Source organism: Pogona vitticeps, chromosome 2 (genome assembly GCF_051106095.1).
Source record: "Pogona vitticeps strain Pit_001003342236 chromosome 2, PviZW2.1, whole genome shotgun sequence".
NCBI classification, from domain to species: domain Eukaryota; kingdom Metazoa; phylum Chordata; class Lepidosauria; order Squamata; family Agamidae; genus Pogona; species Pogona vitticeps.
Window position 1 is genome coordinate 27,777,342 of NC_135784.1, and position 6,657 is coordinate 27,783,998.

Here is a 6,657-nt window from a genome sequence, read left to right on the forward strand (position 1 = left end):
TCTTGCCTTCACACTTTCCCAACATCAAAGTCTTTTCCAAGGAGTCATCTCTTCTCATTAGATGGCCAAAGTACTGGAGCCTCAGCTTCAGGATCTGTCCTTCCAGTGAGCACTCAGGGTTGATTTCCTTTAGAACTGATAGGTTTGTTCTCCTTGCAGTCCAGGGGATTCTCAAGAGTTTCCTCCAGCACCACAATTCAAAGGCATCAATTCTTTGGCGGTCTGCTTTCTTTATGGTCCAGCTCTCACTTCCATACATCACGACAGGAAAAACCATAGCTTTGACTGCGGACTTTTGTTGGCAGGGTGATGTCTCTGCTTTTTAAGATGCTGTCAAGATTTGTCATTGCTTTCCTCCCAAGAAGCAGGGGTCTTTTAATTTCGTGGCTGCTGTCTCCATCTGCAGTGATCATTGAGCCCAGGAAAATAAAATCTGTCACTGTCTCCATATCTTCCCCTTCTATTTCCCAGGAGGTGATGGGACCAGTGGCCATGATCTTAGTTTTTTTGATGTTGAGTTTCAGACCGTTTTTTGCACTCTCCTCTTTCACCCTCATTACGAGGTTCTTTAATTCCTCCTCACTTTCTGCCATCAGAGTGGTATCATCTGCATATCGGAGGTTGTTGATATTTCTTCCGGCAATCTTAATTCCAGCTTGGGATTCCTCCAGTCCAGCCTTCCGCATGATGTATTCTGCGTATAAGTTGAATAAGCTGGGGGACAATATACAGCCTTGTCGTACTCCTTTCCCAATTTTGAACCAATCAGTTGTTCCATATCCAGTTCTAACTGTTGCTTCCTGTCCCACATATAGGTTTCTCAGGAGACAGATAAAGTGGTCAGGCACTCCCATTTCTTTAAGAACTTGCCATAGTTTATTGTGGTCCACTCAGTCAAAGGCTTTTGCATATTCAATGAAACAGAAGTAGATGTTTTTCTGGAACTCTCTGGCTTTCTTCATAATACAGTGAAAGTCAGCAATTTGGTCTGGAGTGCCTCTGCCTCTTCGGAATCCAGCTTGTACTTCTGGGAGTTCTCGGTCCACATACTGCTGAAGCCTACCTTGGAGGATTTTGAGCATAACCTTGCTAGCGTGTGAAATGAGTGCAATTGTGCGGTAGTTGGAGCATTCTTTGGCACTGCCTTTCTTTGGGATTGGGATGTAGACTGATCTTTTCCAATCCTCTGGCCACTGTTGGGTTTTCCAAACTTGCTGGCATATTGAATGTAGCACTTTAACAGCATCATCTTTCAAGATTTTAAATAGTTCAACTGGAATGCCATCACCTCCACTGGCCTTGTTGTTAGCCAGGCTTTCTAAGGCCCACACAGCCATTCAGTTCCATTTTTTCCGCTGCTGCAGTTAGGTCTCCTAGCTAGAGCTCCGTGAAATATTGGAAAGATCTGGAAGATTCCTGAGATTTGGCTCCGCTTTTCATGCTTCAAGGGAAGTACTTTACTTCATATTATTATTAGGGGAGTTTTTGGACTGTGTCTGAGGGTTTTCCCTCGCTCCCCTACCCCTTTTTCCCCCTTATTTCTTGGACTGTTTCTTTCCCGCCTTTTTTCTTTTATGGCCTCCAAGGCACCCTCTTCACCTAAAGTTACTTTTAAAAGCTGTGCCGCCTGTTCAAAAAAGATCCCTTCCACAGACGGACATCGTTATTGTTTGTTTTGTCTTGGGGAGTCCCATATCCCCCCAGACTTGTCGCCATTGTGAACGTTTTACCCGGCAAGGCCTGAGACTTAGAGAGCAACGTCTTCGGGCAGCGCTCTGGGAAAAATCCCTCTCCGCGCCTGCTATGGCGGCGTCATCTGCGCCTGCAGATTCAGCTCCTGCACCTGGCCCTAAAACTAGGGCTAATGGCAAGCCAACTACGTCTACCAAGAAGGCTTCCAAGAAACCCAAGCCTCCTAAGAGTCAGGCCACGGCCGCCATTCCTCCCCCGCCGTCTCCTGCGGCCACTCCTCAACTCCAACCGTCGCCCTCCCTGCCTGCTCTTACTCCGCAATCTCCTATTGAGATTCACTCCCAGGCGTCGTCGGCAGCCTCTTCTCCACCATCCTTGCCACCGCCGACCGATACGCCGGATATACCCTTCTTCCCATCTCCTAGGAAGAAGAGAGCCAAGACGAAGCATTTGGAAACAGCCTCTGGAGATTCCCGGTCTCCGAGCCCCTCGGGACCGAAGGTCTCCCCCCACGGGGCTCGACATTCTCGCCCCAAGAAGCCTAAGAGGCAGGAGGCTATGGAGGACAAAACCGCTCCGCTCAAACTTTCAAAGAGCTATTTAAGAAAATGGCGGAAGCAGATGCAAAAGCTCTATGACCCGCGGCTACTTTACAGCCTCGCTACGCGGAGTTCCTCATCCGACTCCTCGTCCTCGTCGGTCTCCTCCGATTCTTCGGTACCGTCGGTACCGCCGCCCCGCGATACCGACAGGGGCAGACGACGACACGTCCAGTCGGTACCGTCCCTTCACGATATCGGAGCGAAAGGGTCTAGATCGGTACCGGGAGGACCTTCCTCCCTACGGAAGACAGAGCAACGGACCACTGCCGATGGCTGTGTACCGCCTCCAGCTCCGATACCCACCGGTATCCCACGTCGTACCACCACCGATACCGGAGTCGGTACCGCGCCACTCGGTACCGACGCGGTGCCACCTAAACCGAAGCGCCCTCGCGACTCGGTACCGGCGAAACCGCGCAAGAAGAAACGACGCCACGTTTCCTCTGACTCGGACTCCTTTCAATTGGATCTCCTCGATACCGATACCGATCCCGATACCGGGCACGGTACAGGACACGGTACCGGACACGGTACCGATACCGGACCGAGGGGCAAGAAACGCTCTAAACGAAGAGGCAAATCGATACCGGCCCCCGTTTTTCCCATGCCGGAACTCCCATTCCCCCCGTCCCTCCCTTCTGATCATCCCGAAGACTCCTCCTCCGAATGCTCATTTTCGGATACATCGGCTCCTAATGATAACACTCCGGACTCTGCCATCATTGATAAGAACCCGGTTTCTCCTGCGGCCGATTTTCCTAGCTATTCTCAACTAATACATAGAATAGCCTCCGCTTTGGAACTCCCTGTCGAACGTCCGCCAGAAACGGTCCCCGACAAGGTATACGGCGATATCGATGAGGACCAGAACTTACCCATGCGCCTAGCGTTCATCCCTTCGCTATTGCGAACCCTAAAGCAACCTTGGGACAAACCTTGCTCTACCCCTCAAATGTCCAGACGGGTTGAGAACCTATACCGGATTCAGGGATCTGAACTGGACTTCCTTGTGAAACATCCCGCCCCCAATTCCCTTATTGTGGACGTCGCCCAGTCTAAGTTTCGGCCTGCATCAGCCGCATCCCCCAATAACAAGGATGGGAGGAAAATGGACATATTTGGTCGGCGTTCATATGCCTTCTCATCTCTAATCGTGAGAGCTGCTAACTATGTCGCCGCTATGGCGGCTTACCACCAACACTTATGGGACTTGGCTTTACCGTCCTTACAAGCTGCACCTGATGAGCTGCAACCGAGAGGTCTCTCTCTTCATCAGGAGGCATCACAACTCATTCGTCAGGAACGGGTCACGGTTCGTCATATTTTGGATGCTGCATCCCGTAATTTAATGACGGGTATTGCCATGAGACGGCAGGCGTGGCTTAAGTCTGCGGCCATTCCTGAAGACTCCAAGGCCCGTATCCTTGACCTCCCCTTTGACGGTTCGGGTCTTTTTGATCCCAAGACGGATGAGATCTTGAAGGGTCTCCATGAAGCGAAAAAGGCTGCCAGATCCTATGCTGCTCAACCGTTCTACAAACAACGCTACCCATGGAAGCGTCCATCTTTCTCCCCGGCTATGCAGCCAGGGAGATCCTATCCCTACAAGCAGAGGTATTCTCCTTCTTCCGGCTACACCACTAGACATGACCAACGACACAAGACACGTGCTCCCTTCAAAAAGGTCGACCGTAAGAATAAACAGGGCCTTTGACTGCTCTACAGCCATTTCCTCTCCTTCCTGCGCCACCCGCTTGTCTCCCTTCCTCTCCAGTTGGCTTACCATCACTTCGGACAAGTGGGTCCTTTCTATCATCGCTCGCGGTTACGCGATAGAATTTTTGGAGACGCCTCCTCCCCGTCTAGTTCTTACCCCCCCATCCGACCCTCTAAAGCAAGAAGTAACCACCCTGTTACGAAAGCATGCAATAACCAGGGTGTTTCCAAATCCTGCCAATCCTGGTTTTTTCTCCAGATATTTTCTGGTGACAAAGCGGGACGACTCTTTCCGTCCTATTTTGGACCTCAGGCGCCTCAACAAATTCATTGCCTATCGCCGTTTCCGGATGGTAACCTTGGAGAGAATCCTGCCCCTCTTGCGACAGGGCGACTGGTTCGTCGTCATAGACCTCAGCGACGCCTATTTCCACATAAATATCAGGCACGACCATCGTCGCTTCCTGCGTTTCTCGCTGGGGTCAAGATGTTACGAATTCTCCGCTCTGCCTTTTGGACTTTCCACCGCGCCCAGAGTCTTTACGAAGTGTATGGCCCCGGTGGCGGCTTTCCTGAGAACAAGGGGCATAGCCGTCTTTCCATACATCGACGACTGGCTACTGGTTGCACACTCCAGGCTTCAGGCGGAGCGTCACACCCTTACAGTGCTCCGCCTCCTCAAAACTCTCGGACTGCAGGTAAACTACAAGAAGTCAGTCCTTGTTCCCTCGCCTGTTGCCTCCTACATAGGCGCCACTCTCGATGCTCGGACCGGCCGAGCACTCCTACCTTTAGAAAGAGCGCGGAAGATGGCTGTTCTCATCGAGAAATTCCGCCCTCTCCATCATGTCACCGCTCACACTGCTCAGAGGCTACTGGGCCTTATGGCCTCCACCACTTCGGTCATCCCTCATGCGAGACTGAAGCTTCGTTCGCTGCAAGTGTGGCTCCTGTCACTCTTCAATCCCCTCTGGGACTTCCCCAAAAAGAGACTCTTGGTGTCCAAGGAGTTGTCAGAGCAGCTGAAGTGGTGGCTCAACCCGGGCAATCTGTTCATGGGACGCCCTTTTGCTCCCATTGCCCTACAAACTCGCATCACGACGGATGCCAGCGACATCGGCTGGGGTGCCCATTGTTGCGGTCTGCAAGTCCACGACCGGTGGTCTCCAAAGGAGCTTGCTCTCCACATCAACAATCGGGAACTTCTCGCCATCTTCAAGGCCTGCCGGGCATTCCTGCCCATCATCAGGGGCACTGCCCTTCAGGTTGTTTCGGACAACACGACGGCTGTCGCGTATGTCAACAAACAGGGCGGTACCCACTCTTTCTCCCTCCTGTATCTTGCTGTCCAGCTATGGGAGTGGTGTCTCCAACATCATGTCTTTCCATCCGCTGTATACATTTCCACTCACGACAACATACTTGCGGATCGGCTCAGCAGGACTGCTGTTACCATGCACGAATGGGTGCTGGACCATGCGGTGTTCCTAACACTCTGCGAGCGATGGGGAACTCCCGTGGTGGATGCTTTCGCCACTCACCTCAACACCAAATGCCCCACCTTCTTCTCCAGGGGCGGTCACGGCCCGAATTCGCACGGCGATGCTCTGATGGTGGCGTGGAGCAACCACCTTCTCTACATGTTTCCACCGTTTCCTCTCCTACTGAGAACACTGGTGAAAGTTTGCGACGACAATGCGAATGCCATTCTGATTGCTCCGTTTTGGCCGCGCCAACCGTGGTTCGCGAGGCTCATCTCGAGGGCGACGGAGTACGTCAGGCTACCTTATCTTCCGCATCTGCTGACCCAGAACGAAGGGACAACTTACCACCCGGACGTGCAGTCACTCCACCTCACCGCCTGGAGGATAGTCCCACGGTAGCTCACGTCCTCTCCCATTGTCGTAAGCCGTCCACTGACACCCTGTACGGGAGCAAGTGGAAGGCTTTCCTGAAGTTCACCGCTTCTCGTCAACTGCCCGCGTCGCCCACTACGCTCCATACTGTGTTACAGTTTCTGGCTTACCTTTTCCAGATGAACCTGTCTCATTCCACCCTGAAGGTGTACCTTTCCGCCATCATAGCCCATCAACCGCCAGAGACGGACAGTGCTCTGTTATTTAGACACGCGAAGATCAAACGTTTTCTTCGAGGGGTTGTACGCCTTCGTCCACCTACAATTAATCCTATTCCTCAGTGGTCCCTCCATACGGTCTTAAACTGTCTCTCAAAACCACCATTTGAGCCGCTTGCTACGGTTTCGGAGCGCCTCCTTACCCTTAAAGTGGTTTTCTTGGTAGCCATTACGTCAGCCAGAAGGGCCTCTGAATTGGCTGCCCTGAGGACCGACCCACCTTTCTTGCAATTTTTCCGAGACAAGGTGGTCTTGTACCCTGACGTGTCCTTTCTGCCCAAAGTCACCACGGATTTTCATGTCAAGCAGCCTATAGTCCTGCCAACTTTCTTTCCCCAACCTTCTTCTCCGGTTGAGAAATCCCTCCATCTCCTCGACGTTCGTCGGGCGTTAGCCTTCTATGTTCAAAGGACTTCCTCGTTCCGTCTCTCCAAGCGCCTGTTTGTCTCTTACCAGCAACCCCATAGGGGTCGGGAAGTGTCTCCGCAAACTGTATCCAGATGGATAGTTCAG

General features: G+C 52.2%; 1 protein-coding gene across 2 annotated transcripts in view; it reads right to left on the reverse strand.

The window, feature by feature from the left end:
• The window catches only part of LOC144587560 (uncharacterized), a 107,513-nt gene that overhangs the window by 49,017 nt on the left and 51,839 nt on the right, over positions 1 to 6,657 (reverse strand). The gene's annotated exons all lie outside the window — the stretch shown is intronic.